The 17486-nt window shown below is 36.7% G+C and overlaps 1 non-coding gene and 1 pseudogene across 1 annotated transcript; one reads left to right on the top strand and one right to left on the bottom strand.

The window, feature by feature from the left end:
• Nucleotides 1-10463: 10463 nt before the first annotated feature.
• LOC142549186 (transcription factor DIVARICATA-like) lies at nucleotides 10464-12803 on the top strand (annotated as a pseudogene).
• Nucleotides 12804-16533: 3730 nt separating this feature from the next.
• LOC142550380 (small nucleolar RNA R71) lies at nucleotides 16534-16640 on the bottom strand. Its single transcript, XR_012821343.1, has one exon. It is a non-coding gene; the product is annotated as a small nucleolar RNA R71 (small nucleolar RNA).
• Between the last annotated feature and the right edge of the window lie 846 nt (nucleotides 16641-17486).

Genomic DNA, 17486 nt, shown 5'->3' with positions numbered 1-17486 from the left:
ACATTATCTGCGGAGCCGACTTTGTCAATCGATACTTCTCCTCTTTCCACAATCTCTCGGAGGATGTGGTACTTTCTCAATACAAGTTTGGACTTCTGATGAGACCTTGGCTCCTTTGCTTGAGCTATAGCTCCCGTGTTGTCACACAACACCGGGACAGGAGCAACTTTATTAGGAATGACGTCCAACTCTTGGACAAAATTCTTTATCCAAACAGCCTCTTTTGCTGCATCTGATGCAGCAATGTATTCGGCCTCAGAGGTGGAATCTGCAGTACTGTCTTGCTTGGAACACTTCCAAGAGACAGCAGCACCATTGAGCATGAATACGAACCCAGAGGTTGACTTCGAGTCATCGATATCGCTTTGGAAGCTAGAGTCGGTATAGCATTCCAATTTCAGTTCTCCACCCCCATAGACCAACAACAATTCATTGGTCCTTCTCAAATACTTGAGGATGCCTTTCACAACTTTCAAATGTGGAAGACCGGGGTTCGATTGATATCTACTCACTACACTTAGTGCGAAAGCCACATCAGGACGTGCAGATATCATCCCATACATGATGCTACCAATCACAGATGCATATGGAATGCGTGTCATCGCCGCTATCTCTGCATCAGTCTTGGGAGACATAGACTTGGATAGGGACACGCCATGACACATTGGTAGATGTCCTCTCTTGGACTCATCCATCGAGAACCTCTTCACGATGGTATCAATGTATGTGGACTGGGTGAGACAAAGCAATCTTCTTGATCTATCTCTATAGATCTGTATTCCCAATACAAAAGATGTTTCACCCAAGTCTTGCATCGAGAATTTACTCGTTAACCATATCTTAGTTGATTGCAACATTCCTACATCATTCTCAATGAGTAGAATGTCATCAACATACAGTACCAAGAATGTCACAACACTCCCACTGACCTTCTCATACACACAGGGTTCCTCAGGATTCTTAGTAAAACCAAACTCTTTGATTGTACTATCGAATCTGAGGTTCCAACTCCTAGATGCCTGATTTAGACCACAAATAGATCTCTGAAGTTTGTATACTATATGCTCACTTCCGACTGATGTAAACCCTTCGGGTTGAGACATGTAAATCTCTTCCTTAATATCCCCATTAAGAAAGGCTGTCTTGACATCCATCTGCCATATCTCATAGTCATACCATGCAGCTACGGCTAGCAATATCTTTATGGACTTGAACATTGCAACTGGAGAAAAGGTTTCCTCAAAGTCAACTCCTTGTCTTTGAGTATATCTTTTAGCCACCAATCGCGCCTTGAAGGTCAATACCTTCCCATCCGCCCCAAGTTTCCTCTAGTAAATCCATTTACACCCTATGGGAACAATTCCCTCAGGTGGATCCACGAGATTCCACACTTGGTTCGAATACATGGAATTCATCTCAGATTCCATTGCTTCAAGCCACTTGGATGAATCAGCATCAGATAACTCTTCCTTGAAGGTTCTTGGATCACATCCATGGTTAGGCTCATCATGGCCCTCTTCAAGAAGCAGACCATACCTCATAGGTGGTCTCGAGACTCTCTCGGATCTTCTAGGAGCTTGTATCTCCGCTCTTGGCTCTTCGGGTGTGGGTTCTATAATTTTGGGTGTCTATCGAACCTCTTCGAGTTCTATCATATCCCCTTTTTCTATCCAATAGAAATTCCTTTTCCAAAAAGGTTGCATTCCTAGAAACAAACACCTTTGTTTCTTGGGGATGATAGAAATAATATCCAACTGAATTCCTTGGATATCCCACAAAGTAACATAAAATGAATCGACTATCAAATTTATCTCCCACTACCTGCTTCACATAAGCAGGGCACCCCCATATTCTAAGATAAGAATACTTGTGAGGCTTACCCATCCATATCTCATATGGTGTCTTATCAACTGCCTTTGAATGGACATTGTTCAACAACAGTGCCGCTGTCTCAAGCCCATATCCCCAAAAGGATGGCGGCAACTCCTTGAACCCCATCATAGACTGAACCATGTCCATCAAAGTCCGATTACGACGCTCCGAAACACCATTCAACTGTGGTGTAGCGGGCGGAGTCCACTGCGAGAGAATCTTATTCTCCCAAAGATACTCTTGGAACTCGGTACTCAAGTACTCACCACCTCGATCCGATCGAAGTGACTTGATGCTTCGTCCCAACTGTTTCTCTACTTTACTTCTGAATTCTTTGAACCTTTCAAAGGCTTCAGACTTGTATTTCATCAAATACACATACCCATACCTCAAAAAGTCATCGGTAAAGGTGATGAAGTAGGCATGTCCATGCTTAGTGGTGATGCTAAGCGGACCGCACACATCGGTATGGATCAAATTCAATAACCTTTTGGCTCGCTCCACATGGCCCTTAAAGGGAATTTTGGTCATCTTTCCTTTTAGACAGGATTCACAAGTCGTGAGAGCATTAATATCAGACATATCAAACATGCCTACTCCCACTAGCTTGTTCATCCTTCTTAGGGAAATATGTCCTAATCGAGCATGCCACAATTGTGCCGAATTTAGAGTATCTTGTTTTTGCTTATTTGTTGTTGTTATTGCTTGGACATTGTTTGGTGGAATATCTTTCAATTTTAAGTTATAGAGATCGTTTTCAAGTTCTCCAGTACCAATTAAACATTCATTCTTGTAAATGTTGCAAACACCTTTGCTAAATAAACAAGAATATCCGTCTTTATCAAGCATAGAAATGGAAACAATGTTTTCACCAAATCAGGTACAAACAAAACATCTCTTAAAATCAACTTAAAATCATTTTTCAACAATAAGTAAACATCTTCTACGGCCTTGGCAGCAACTCTTGCTCCATTGCCCAACCTCAAGAAGGTCTCACCTTTCCTAAGTCTCCTACTTCTTCCCATCCTCTGTAAATCATTACAGAGATGTGAGCCACAGCCGGTATCCAATACCCAAGAAGTAGAGTTAATTGAAATGTTTACTTCAATATAGAACATACCGTTTCCAGAACTCTTCTGGGCAAGATATTCCCTGCAATTACGCCTCAAATGTCCAGGCTTCTTGCAGTGATGACATATGTCAACAGTCTTGTCAGTCTTTACTGGTATGGCTGCCATAGCGGGACTCGGAGATTGCCTCTTCAAGGGCACGTTCTTCTTGGGACATTGGAAAGAACGCTTCTTTCCCTTCCCACGTGGATCGGTCTTCGTACCAGATGAAGAACCCACATAAAGAACCGACTTCTCATCTTTCATAGAAGCCTGCATATAACACTTGGCTTTTCAAGTCATGGTCACACCATTCCTTGTAAGTCTGCAATTCATCAAGAGTGCAGTCAGTCAAAGCCTCCACAGGGGACGACTCAGTAAGTGTATACGCTATCCTTTCCGAATTCAAGACGTTTTTCAAATTTCTTAGCCAATTGAGGTAATTAGGTCCGGTTAATACGTGTTTGAAAAGTATTACAGATAGCGGATTGCGAATCGAAAACATTGTCAAAAAGTATTGAAAAGTAAAACAGATAAATGTTAATGACTATTTTAAAATATTTAGTAAGATATAAAGTATGGACTTTTACTTTATAAATGTTTACTCCCACTGTTTTGACATCTTTCACAACCCTCTAGTGAAAACGGGAAATTCCTATCCTCAGTAGGTACGTAAGGTCCAATTAGCGAATTATGATCCCGAATAATATCAGCCAATCATAATCCTTAAAAGGTAGTTTCCAATTGCATCACAATGCAACCCTCTATGTAAACTTTTGTCTCATGTTTGATTAGGACCCAATAATATGACGTCGTTCATCTTCACGTGTCAAGCCTTACCCACCGATGTTGAACCTTAATGGACGGTCGCCATGAGTTCGCCCAATAATATGAGCCGAAATCATGGGAGTTCCACGTAGTTCACATCACCATGTCAATGAATTTCACAGCTTTCCGGCACCCAGGGCCCCCCCAATAATATGAGCCGAGCCCCGAGTACGGGTAGCGTTCATCATGCACCCATTGTCGATGGAAGACATGAAAATTATAAACAAATTTATAATTCCCATTTTCAGGCTTGATATTAATTTTGAATCTTATTCAAAATTAGGGTTTTTTAATTTTGAAAGGTCTCATCATTAATTTTATTTAAAAGCTCGCCATGTTTGATCGTATGTTTGCCGGATTCATGCAACTTTGTTATTATCATAATAATAACGCACATACTCATTATTTATAACGTATCATGCATATATTATAAACAGTAAACAAAACAAGGATGATCAATCGCCCCAATACTAATGGCCCGTGTGAGCTAAACACGGGCCTAGGTCCAATCCTAGGGAAATGCATGGGATGCAAATGCAACTATTACATTAGCTTCCGATATTTACATGTCTTCGATCTTCATAATCATCATGGTCATCATCTTCCAATCTTGATTATCCACTATACTAATATTTACAAATAAATATCCATGGCAATTAGGGATACATCTCATGGAGGTGGGAACGAGCCATAAACCAAGCCCACTTTATAAATTGATAATTATTACAATCATTCAACACAAAATATCCTAGCATACACCTAGCAAATTGGGTTTGGGCTTTTGATCATCCTTCATGCATAATATCACATATCATACACCATCAATTAATTATCACAATAATTAATTGATCCAATATTATATATCTTGATCCAATCACTAATCGCCACGATCATAAACTAAATTAACAAAGTATACAAACACCTTTGTCTACTTTCCAATTAATTTATTTATAACCGAATTTCTTGTAAATCACAATTTACTATAAATAATTAAAGTCCAACTTCAATTATTTATTTTATGAGAAAATATTTGCAACTTTTGTAAATTTAAATTTAAGGGCCCAAAAAATTCATTTTTCACAAAAAACATTTTGGCACATTTAAATTTCACAAATATGTTAGCCATCTCATGGCCCAACAACTTCAAGGCCCACGACACTTTGATAATCCAAAACACTTTTAGAAACCCTAGTCGTCATCGCCGTCGCCGGATTCCGGCCAACAAAATTTTTTTTTTTTTGAAAATAGGGGCTGCCATTGCTGCCCGAAATGGGCAGCCCGAGGTGCCCGAAATGGGCAGCAACTTGCTGCCAAAAGTCGTCCCCAAAACCGGCCACGATTTGTTGCGAAAATTTGTCTCATGCGGTTAGAAATTGACCTCAATATAATATTATGTATATGCTACACAAAATAGTATCCATAGCTCATGATACCACTTGAAAGGGATCGATTTTAGGTGTTCAAAACGCAACGAAAGTTTCAAAATTTAATTTTTAGCAAGAAAACCCAACGCCTCAACTATAATGTGTAGCAAATACAAAAACACGAAATGTCATACATAGGGTGTTTTAGAAATGTACCTATCAGTCTCAAAGATTGATTGTTGGCTCCAACTAAGGTGTAAACACCTTAGCTCTTGAATGGCAAGACAATCTACAAGCTTCACCTTTCTTTTGGACTCCTTTCTTCAAATTAGGTCCACCACTAACAAGATAGATCCACTCTAATTTTGCACTAGAAAAATTAGAGCATTTTTCTTTGAAAAGTGTGTGCAATCTTCAACAATTGAAGAAGCAAAAATTGGGAGAATTAGCATGAAAATTTCGGCCATATGGTCTAGGGGAGAGAAGGGAGAGTTTTCTTGGTTGTGGAAAAAGTTGTTGTGTTGTCCCAAAAGCATGCCATGCCTTGGACATGGAAAAAGTTGTCTCCCAACTCTTCACCTCCCCATGCACATTCTATTTAGGCTTGTAACAATTACAAGGCCCATGGATTCTAATTTAATTGTCTCAAACAAATTTGAGACCAAATAAACCTTACTTGATTTTACTCAAGCCCACTAGTTTAATAATTATTTCTAATTGGGCTCTACAAGGTCCAATGTTGTTTAATTAATCCAACACTTGAATTAATTTAATTATTTGGACTCTACTAGGTCCACTAGAGTTTAATTAATTCAACACTTGAATTAATTTAATTTAGTCCAAATAATGTATATGAAAATCACAATTTTCAAATACATTACTCGTTTGGCCAACTTTTAATTTAGGAACACTACCTCAAATTAAAAGTTATATTCTCCTTATAGAAGTCATACTTCTATTTTTATTTACGCTTATAAAATCCTTTATAAGCCGTTCAACACATTGAACTATTTTACTTCTCAACGGGATCTAAAAAGTTAGCACTTGTGTGACCCTCAATGGTTCATTGATACAACTAGCCGTGGGTTCACATCTCCATGTGATTCGGACTAAACATGTCCTTATACGAGCATACCCCAATTGCTCCATTCTTACTTATCAATTCCTTGATAATAAGAACGTCAGAACTCAAGTCTGATAGTACCCAACCAATCATGTTAAACGCCTAGTAGCATCACTTACATGATTCCCTAGGTATCAAATGATAGTGTCTGCAAGAACCATTCAATTATGGTTAGCGTACAGTACGGTCCCTTCAACTCATATATCCCGACCGATTCGAAAACCATTGGTATATCGAGAGTTGTCAATAAATCGATACTATGTGTCATGTTGTAGTTGCATCGATGGTGTAATCTCTGAAACCCCTTTCATAATTACCACCATACTCTGATCAGAGATTTCATACTACATACACATAGGATATCCATACCCGAAGGTAAGCGGTGAATCCCCGACTACAATGCATCGACTCCTATATGTTTCGACAAAACACCCAACCTTGCCACCTGATGACCCCTTGAGAGTCGGTAAACAAGTCAAAGTGCAATGCTAGCACATAGAGTCTCAATGTTATCCCGGGTCATAAGGACTAATGGTGTACAACCATAAACTAGGACGTTTCCACTCGATAAGTGAGAACCACTTGAAAAGTCCTTTATGGAGGGTTGTTCAGTGCACTCTTCAAGGAGCACCTATCTGCATGCTCGGACATCACAATGTCCCCTACCAATGAAACATAGTACTCACATTGCAGATACTAGTCTCGAACTCGAGCGGCCAATATCCTGCTTAGCGGCGGCTGAATGGAACTGTTTAGAATATACAGTATTCCAAATATGAGTTTCATGATACTCATCATAGGAGCATCTCATATTCTTTCTACTATTTGTATATTCAAGGGCTTTATCTATGCAACTAGCATGGGTATACAAATAAAGATGTGCCAAAACAATAATTTCAAATATTATTAAAATAAAGATTGTTTATACATAGAGTTTCATTGTGAACACTCGACCAACACTTGGCTCGACGGGCACCTACTCTAACACCTACCGACTGCCAGACCTAAGGCAATAGTGATCAGAGAAAAGATTGATGCACTTACATCAGGACTGAGCATTCCTCATGTCCTGACTGACTCTAAAGGCAAAGGAAAATTACAAGAAGAACCCAGGCCAACCAATGCCATCCAAACTCACATTGATCTTATTTGCCAAGAGATCAATGAATTTGTAGAGAACAAGCTCAAAGCCTACAATGAATGGGTGAAGTTCATAACTGAAGTCTTTGACAAACAACTTCAGAAGAAGTCTAAAAATTGAAGAAATTTATTGATATAGAGACTGTTGTTCTGAGGGTAGTCAAGACTTCTACAATTGTTCAGGCTCTGGAGAGAAAGCATTATTTTTGCAATCAACTAAGAGCTAAGAAGCTACAAAAGATAGTTGCTGAACTACGACTGAATTTTGATCCTACCAGTCCAACTGCATTCAATGATACAGATGTGCATAATCAGCTTGACTCGGATCTTCTCACTTTACAAATGGAAATAAAAAACTGGGAAATGGGTCAAGAACTGATAATTCTAGCGGCCTCCCAAGAATTTTCATCAGACGAGCCAGCTGAACAGTCAGTTCAAGAGCCACCCAAAGACTCAGCTGCTGAAACTACTCAACAGGCAACTGAACCTTCCACATCAGTTGCTCAACCTACACCATCTTCAACTGTTGAACCAACGCTTTATTCAGACGCCGAATTATCATTGGCCAACATTGATGAAGTAATCAAATCAGTTGCCTCTGATGTTCAACTATCCGCAACTGAAGTAGTTGAAGAGTTGTTGCCAACTGAAAAACCAGTGTTTCAAGCCCCGGATCAACCTCTTGAAGAACCGATTCAGTTGCCCTCCACAACTGAACAAGAGATTCTGACAACTGAAGAGCCAGTTCAGTCGGTTATCATGACTGAACAAGCAGTTTTGGAACCAACTCAAGAGGCTCAGCTGCACTCAGTTGCAACTGATGAAGTGCCAGCTGATCAGCCGTCTATCATTCAGTCAACTAAAGCATCAGTTGAACATTCTACTCCAGAAATAACTGTTGTCTCAACTGATCATCTGCTTGAAGCATAATCATGACCCTGCTACTGATCCAGCTTCTCCTCCTCAAGCTCAACAAGAAGTCTTACCAGAAGAGACTTCAGAAATGGTTAATGTTACAACAAAACCAACTGACGAGGCACTGGTCATTTTCAATAAAGAAAACAGAGAGCAACCAGAAACTTCCGGAGGCATGTCTCCAGGAATTTCAATAGAAACTGAATCTCTGTTCGAAGAAATTACAAATATTCAGACCAACCTCGTCAGTATAATGACTTCCATTTCTGACATCAAATCAACGCAATTTTTGCACACAATGAGGATTGATTCTATTAAGGATAATACCATGGGTAGACTGCAGCAAATCCAGAAGGATGTTTCTTCCTTATTCTTTCAGATGGAAGAGCTCCGCAAAGACAGAGTTTCAACTGAAGCACACTTCCAGATGCAAGTTTTAGTGACAAGATGTCTAGACTATCTGGAAAGTACTGTCTTAAAACGAATGGATCTACTGCAAGATATCCAAAAGAATGCAGTCTCTAATCTCTCTTCAGATGTGCGGAATTTATCAAAGAAAGTTGACTGAGTTTGACAAAAAAGGGGGAAACGGGAGAAATAAAATATCAGAAAGGGGAAGATAAAAGGAAGAAGAAAAAATAAAGATCAGTTGAAGACTTTAGCAAGAATTCTTTATTCTTTTATTCTTTATAAGAATATGTACATAAGAAAAATTATTTTATCTACAATCAGTTCGAAAAATAATATTTTTAATTCAGTTGATCAGTTCATACTTTACAAGTTTTGTCAAACACCAAAAAGAGGAAAATTGTTGGAAACTTAATTTCGATCGTTTGACAAAGTAAGTGGTTAATTAATTGGACTAACTGATCAAGTAAATTGTAGTAACTGAACTACACAAATCAACTGATAGTTGCCTAACTGAAGATTAATGCACAGTTTATCCAAGGAAACTGAAACAAGCTGAACTGAACTATCAAAGACAACTGACATATTAGTTGGAAACTGATCAGTTGACATATTCAGTTGTGAGCTTATCAGCTGATCATTCAGCTGTACACGTCATCAATTGAAAAGGACATTCAACCATCAATAGTACAAAGCAGACTACAACTCGTAGTGGAACGCCGCATTTCAGAGCTTACAATGTACAAATGTCAAAAGAATATCGACGTGACAATCAATGCATATATTGATTCAAATTACATTTAAAGTTACCGTTGAAGATAAACCTATAAATATGTGAGAAGAGCAGTTGAGCAAGTAACCAATCGAACTATCTATTCTCAAGCTTGCTGTTACCCTGCTGAATTCATATCTCTCACTCAAAGTTCAAAAGCTCACATTTATCTGATTTATTTGTAGCATTTGAGGCTACCTTTCGAGCTTACAAGCACAAATCGTTTTATTGTTTATTCGATCTTATCTAGATCAGTTGTGCTAAGTTCAGTCGAAGAACTGTGAGTTATTTAGTAAGCTAAGAGTTTCAGTTTTGGCAGTGTTAAGTCCAAACTGAAGTGGGTCTGTAAAATCTTTGTATCGATCAAAGTCTTTTAGTGTGCATATCATATCCTTTTGATAGAAGAGGTGACGTAGGAGTTATTTCATTCCTCCGAACATCCATAAATCTTCGTGTTATTACTTCAGTTATTTATTCTATCTTTCAGTCAATTTATTTTCGCAATTGTTATCAGTTAAACTGATTGTCATTGACTGACAAGATTATTAGCTTCAGTTTGTCACAGAACTTACACTTCATTCGAAAAGATTCAAAAATCGTGAGTGTTTATTCAACCTCCTTCTAAACAAATTTCAACCTATCAACCGATCCTAACAAACGCCACAATCGAATAAAATCGTAAAGTATTGTTAAAATAAAGATTATATTATATTAGAATCAATAAAAGTCTTAGCCACAAGTTGGCTGTCGGGCACCTACTCTAACATATACAACGTAACATAGCAGTCTAATAAAAAAAATTATCAAGATTAAAATATATATAACTAAAATAAAATTTGAGACGATAAAAAACCGATATAAAAAAAAATCTAATTTTACAAAACCAAAATTATAATTTTTCCTTTTTACGTATGTTAGAAGCTCGACAAACATTGAAAAACTTTTCTTTTTAAAACTTTTGTATTTGCTGACAGTTTGCTGACACGAAAGCTAATTCTGATTGCTGAGCCTTCAACACTCGATCTCAGCCACACCAACCATTTTATATGAACAGCAAACAAAGGACACATTCTCAGCCCTCTGAAAATTCATCAGCGAAGTAGAGTAGTTCCCAACTTTTCCTTATTTTTTTTGAAAATTGGTTAACAAACATTATTTTTCACATGATCTGTATGAACGACTCTGAACCGGGCTTGGCTTAGATTCTTGAGTTTATATATGATTTATATAAAGCTTTTCAAGATTCTTCTGTCCATGCCACGCTACAAAAGGTAATATTAGAATATATATATATATTCACTACAAGAATCCCATCTGTTTTTTTCTCACGGCAAAAATAGCTATTTTATTTCACCATCACTTTGTTACAGCATATGATCAAGGCACTAGGTAGGTTTTGATGAAGGCATGGAAACAATATTTCGACCAAATCCGTACACGCCGAACGATTCGAGCTGGCTAATCCCCCAAGGAAAGAGCACACCATGGACCAAAGAAGAGAACAAGCTATTCGAGCGAGCCCTCGCCATGTACGACGAGAAGAAAACACCGCACCGATGGATTAAGGTGGCGTCCATGATCCAGGGGAAATCCGTGTGCGATGTGATGAATCATTACAGGGAGTTGGTCGAAGACGTCAGCAATATCGAGGCCGGCTTGGTTCCGATCCCGGGATACCTGTCTTCTTCGTTTACTTTGGAGCAGGAAGATGGAAAAGGGTTTGCATCATGTCATGTGTAGGAAGAGGGGAAGGACTAGTACTGTTCAAGAGAGGAGGAAAGGGGTGCCCTGGACTGAGGATGAGCACAGGTCATGCATATATACATACATATAATTATAAATTCCTATTGGTATTTCAAGATTATATAATAAAAATTTAATTTTTATGAAAATTCTTTATATGTAAGTCTGTTGGATATCGATTTGATTACAATTCACAATTTGATTAATTATTATATGGATATATCACTTTTTAAATTACTTCTGATTAAGCTTTTTTAAGGTCATATAATTGTATATATTTGTGTTATATATATATATATCAACGAAAATATGATTTCGTCTCCCTAATTTCTTTAAGGTTGTGCTTGGAGTACCCTAAATTTTTGTAATTTTAATAGTTTTAGATTCGGTGGTGATGCAAAACAAGAAAGAAATGGTTTAAATTTTCTAATAAGCTCGTATGTTAACATTAAACTAACGGATCAAAAACATGATTTCGTCATCGGATATTTTTTCGAGTTCTAAGTAGTTTCTTCCTGATCTCTTGCACGATACTCTTGGCTCCGTGGTCTGTTCTTGCTTTTGATGCTTATTAGAAACAAAATTTTGATGGGATGGTAGTAAACCAAGTATTCTTGAATTGGATTAATTAAGTAGCTTGAATAAGTTAATTAATGAGAATTAATTTGGTAAATGGAGTTAATATTAAGTTATATATATGTTGGAAAAATTAGAAATAAAAATTAACTTTTCAAAATGAAATTATATTATAGATTTGATGTTTTTTGGAGTTTTTAAATCAATCATGGATCATGTCTTGTTGGATTTTACATTGAGGAAGATGTGGTGCCAAAATGACGAATATCAGCCATAGCTTAGAGCTTTGGAAAAGACATGTTTGCCCTTTATGCTAATGCTCCAAATTATTGCAAAAGGAGAAAAATCAACACACTTCAATTAGTGATATTTTTCTATGGTTTGGACTATTTACTCTGGCGATCCATGGATGAAATTGCAGACGATTTCTCATAGGACTTGAAAAGCATGGAAAAGGCGACTGGAGGAGCATATCGAGAAATTTTGTGATTTCGAAGACACCGACTCAGGTAGCTAGCCATGCCCAGAAATACTATCTGAGACAGGTTTCAAGAGGGAAGGACAAGAGAAGGCCAAGCATTCATGACATGACAATGTTCGATCTCTCCAACAATTCATCGGAGTGCTACAAAATCGCGAAATCTTACGGGTTTAAATCGATACAAAACCGCGCAATACTCGATGATGGAGCTCTTATGGTTTTGAACTCGACACTTTGCGATTCATTCCTTGCTTATCCACTTACATAGCTTCTCATTATCGTTGTATTGTACTATTGTCAATGTTGTTGGTCATATTTTGTTGTTACAATGTTGAAATATTGTCCGTCGTCAATTGAAACATTATGGTCATATATATGTATAATGTTGTCATGATAAGACAATTATGCATGTATGTATGTATATTTATGTTTATTTGCATAATCGATCATATGTATGCAAAATTTTCAGACATTTTATTATCTTGTCGTGAGAAATTGGGAAGAATCTAGTTAGGAATGATAGTAAAAAAAATTAAGGAAAAAATCAATTGGAAAATATACAAAATTTACTTGAAATATCTCTTCTATATCAAAATGGAAGATCTCAATTACACTACGTAATCTTTACCATCTTATGAAATTTAAGGTACAAATATATGATTTATTATTTATATATAACTCATATTTATATAAAACTCATATATATATATATATATATATATATTAAATTGATTAATTATAGTGTTAATATGAAAATACCTTCATAAAGCATCATAATTATTATAATACATTTTTTCCACCAGACCCCACAACTCGATCACGTCCATCATCTATTTTTTTGTTTTTAATTTTTCCACTTTCCATCAATTGTTTTAAATTTATTGCATTAATTCATAGATCGATTATGTCATTTCCTATATATGGTGGATCATATCAAATTTGTCTATTCTGATTGTAAAATCCACTAAAAAAGATGCATATTCTTCTTTAAAACCATCCTATAGATGGGCAAATATTGCTGATGTGATATTTATATATATATATATATATATATAGTTCAATGGCACATGTTGCATGAATGCAACTTGCTTAAAAAGTCTCAAATAGACATTATTGCTTTTTATAATATTGTGGACTCACTTTTTTGTATAATTATTTACAGCCACCAACTTTTAATATTTTCAGATATTATGATATTTTGAGTTTCGACATTGGTTCTCGGAAATATTTAATACATATCTAAACTTTTCGGTAGTTATTAAAAGTAAAATTTAGGTTTATTTTTGTAAATGTTATTCAAAAACCAAATTCCAAATGAACTAAAATTTATATTATTGGTCTCATGTGAGATGGTCACATGGATCTATATCCATGAGATGGGTGGATATGATATATATTTGGGAAAAAAAATTTCTTTCGACATAAATAATAATATTTCATAGATCATGTTGGGTAAGAGACATGGCTCAAAAAATTATTAATTTTGACTATCTCATGAAAGTTTTGTGAATTGATATATTATCGTGAAATAGTTGTGATACAAAATTTTGAGTGCACATACACTACAAGAAAATATGCATTCAACAACACATCAAAGACAAAAGTTTTAATATAAAACCATTGTGTTTTTCTTTTAACAACAGTTTCAACAAAAAACTGTTGTCGTAGCCTAAAAAACTCGTTCACAGACAACAGTTTTTTAAAACCGTTGTCTTTGACGTGTCTACGACAACGGTTTTCTAAAAAACATTGTCTTTTAGCAATTTTTTTGGGTCAAGTGTTTTTTGGACAAACAATCTTAAACTGTTGTTATATTTAGCAACGGTTTAACCGTCGCTATTTAGCGACGGTTTTAGTAAAACCGTCGTAATTTTTAAAATAGCTACGGTTTTTTCTTATTAGCAACGGTTTTTAAACAACAGTCGCTAATAGCGACGGTTTAATACGGTTTAAAAATACGTATGATTGAAAAGTATGATTGTATGATTAAATGATTAAAAGTATGATTGTATAAAATTGCTTACTTGATTAATACGGTTTAATGCTTACTTGATGCATAATATTTGATTAAAAGTATGATTGTATGATTAAATGATTAAATAACATGATATCATGAAAATTGAAGATTTTGTTCGAGTATTCGATAATAGGCTTGGAAAAGAGACTGATATAGGAGGATTTTACTTATTTTTCATGTCATGTGATGTCCCAATATGTTGCATTTATCGTTTAGATTGCATGCATTTTGTGTTATTTTGGCATAATTTATGTTTTTTTGTTGATCATAAAGCTCTTGGTTGAAAATACAGGCAATTCGTGAATAAACTGAAAACAATGGGAAACTTTCGAGAGCTATCCACACGGTCGCACATTTACATCCGCCCGAACGCTTGCAAGGTGTGAGAAAGAAAAATTTTCGCGAAAGCCATCCGCCCGGGCGGAAACTAATTCCGCCCGGGCGCGTCTATTAAAAATTTGAAACAAGATTTACGAAAGCCATCCGCACGGGCGGAAACTTATGTCTGCCCCAGTTCGTTTGTAATTTTGGAAAGATTCTTGGCCGATTTCTTCCCTTATTTTTGAATGGGGAAGGATATGGAAGGGGAGGAGGCACGAAAAATTGGCATTTATTTTCAGTAGCCAAGGAGTCTAGAGAAGGAGAAAAGCTTGGAGAAATTGCTTGGAGTTGAAGATTCGAAGATTTTCGGGCACAATTCTTCGCAGATCTCGTCTCGTCTAGTATTTCGTATTTAGTATTTATCGTTAAAACATTGTGTTTATTTTCACTATGAATTCGAGTAGCTAAACTACAATATTTGTTGGAATTTAAGAGGATCCTACCCTGAAACTGATTTAGTTAATTCGTATTTCAATTGTTGATTTGTTCTTGAGTATACTACAATTTTTATTACGATTATTAAAGGATAGCTAACTTTAATAATATTCCCATATCATGAGTGAGTTCGAGAGAATATATTGTGATAGGATCGAGTAGTATAGTCCGTGGATCTATAATTTACATAGAAATATTAAATTGGATACATGTAGATAGTAATAGTCATAAGGGATGAAAATTAGGGGATTTCATAGATCGATATTCGATTCACTCTTGATAAATAATTAAAGACATTTAATTACTTCAGCTTGAGAATGCGTGTTCAATTGAATAGGAAATCATGTCGGAAGTATAAATCACTATCAAACGAATTAATTAATTAACGAGGGGTAGGTGAACTGAAATTCCCAACAAATTCATCTCTCATTGAAATTTAATTAATTGGTCTAGATTCTATATCTCACTATTTAATTCTTTAGTTTTATCTTTGAGTTTTATTTAATTTTAGTAGTCATAAACAACCATCCAAATTTCGTTGCTAAAGATTTGATAGCTGAAAATAATAATTGCAAAATACAGTCTCCAGTGGAACGATACTCGTACTCGCATACATTATACTATTACTTGACATCGTGCACTTGCGATTAATTTTCGAGCATAAAAAGTCATATTTTTACTAAGGATTCCACAGTGCAAGTTTTGCTCGATCAAGTTTTTGGCGCCGTTGCCGGGGACTGTTAATTCACAATTTTATTTTTAGTTGTTTTCTTTAGCATTGTTTTATTTTTCTTGAGCTAACACTCCATATTCTATTCCAGATATCTTTTCCAGTGCATGCCAAAGTCACTTGACGTGGAGCTTGAGCAGTTTGACCCTGAAATTGAAAGAACTTTCCATAGAAAAAGACAACAGCAGAGACTGAAGGAACTGATGGAGAGACACGAGCACGAGCATGAGGAGGCACACCATGAAGACATACATGTTGAGATGCCACGCCGCATACCGATGCTAGTGTATGCCGAACCTTCTTTGGATGGTGCACGCCCTAGCATTGTGAGGCCTATTGTGCGCGCAAACCATTTCGAAATCAAGCCAGCTATAATTCAGTTGATTCATAATACAGTCCAGTTTGGAGGATCTGCAGTAGATGACCCAAACACGCACATCGCAGATTTCCTTGAAATTTTCAATACTTTTAAATTTAATGGAGTTTCTGATGATGCTGTTAGGTTGCGTTTATTTACTTTCTCCTTACGTGACAAAGCTAAAGCATGATTAAATTGTTTGTCTGTAGGTTCGATCACCACATGGGAGGACACGGCGAAAGCGTTTCTCATTAAATACTTTCCTCCATCTAAGACCATGAAGCTGCGGGCAGACATCACCACATTTGTTCAATTCAAGCAAGAGTCTTTATATGAGGCATGGGAGCGTTTCAAAGATCTATTACAAAGATGCCCTCATTCACGAACTGGAACTTGGGTTAGTCGTTTAAAACTTTTACTATGGCTTACTCACTCCTAATCGTACTATGATAGATGGTGCTGCTTGTGGGAGCCTATTGAGAAAAACTGCCGAGGAAGGATACGAGTTATTGGAGGAGATGGCTGCTAGCAGCTATCATCCTCAATCTCAAAGGAACAACCAGGGAAGAAGTGCAGGAGTTCACTAGGTAACTGACCTTTCCGCTATTACTGCACAACTTGATGTCTTAAATGGAAAATTGGACGGCTTGAATATGGGTGGCGAGACTATGCATCTTCAAGAGATATTCTGTGATAAGTGTGGAGGTGAACACTTTGCAAAAGACTGTCAAGATGCCAATCCCTTTTATGCGCAAGAAGGGGCACCAGTGAATCAAGTGGGAGTCCATAACCTTCCAAGGAATGATTCGTATTAGAACACATATAATCCTGGATGGAGGCAACATCCCAAATTCTCATGGGGTGGCCAAAACAGTCAGAATCGACCACATGGAGGACAACCATATGGGAAACAACCAATGTACAGATCTGACCCTCCTAGAGAAGAAAAGTCCAATTTGGAGCAGATGATGTCTTAGTTCATCTCATCTACCGAAACTAAACTCCAAAACCAAGATGCATCGATAAAGGGACTAGAAAATCAAATTGGACAGTTAGCAAAGATGATAGGAAGTAGAGATCCGGGCACCTTGTCAAGTAACACGGAGACCAATCCTAAAGAGCAAGTGAAGGCCATCGAGTTGAAAAGTGGGAAAATTTTAGAGTCTAGAGAAAAGAAAAAAAAGTCAAGTATCGGATGAACAGACTGAGATATCCAAAGAGAAGTCTTCGACCA

The sequence above is a fragment of the Primulina tabacum genome, chromosome 6 (genome assembly GCF_025594145.1).
Source record: "Primulina tabacum isolate GXHZ01 chromosome 6, ASM2559414v2, whole genome shotgun sequence".
Classification (NCBI taxonomy): Eukaryota; Viridiplantae; Streptophyta; class Magnoliopsida; order Lamiales; family Gesneriaceae; genus Primulina; species Primulina tabacum.
The sequence above is the reverse complement of the archived record's forward strand: the minus strand, read 5'-3'. Positions and strand labels throughout refer to the sequence as shown.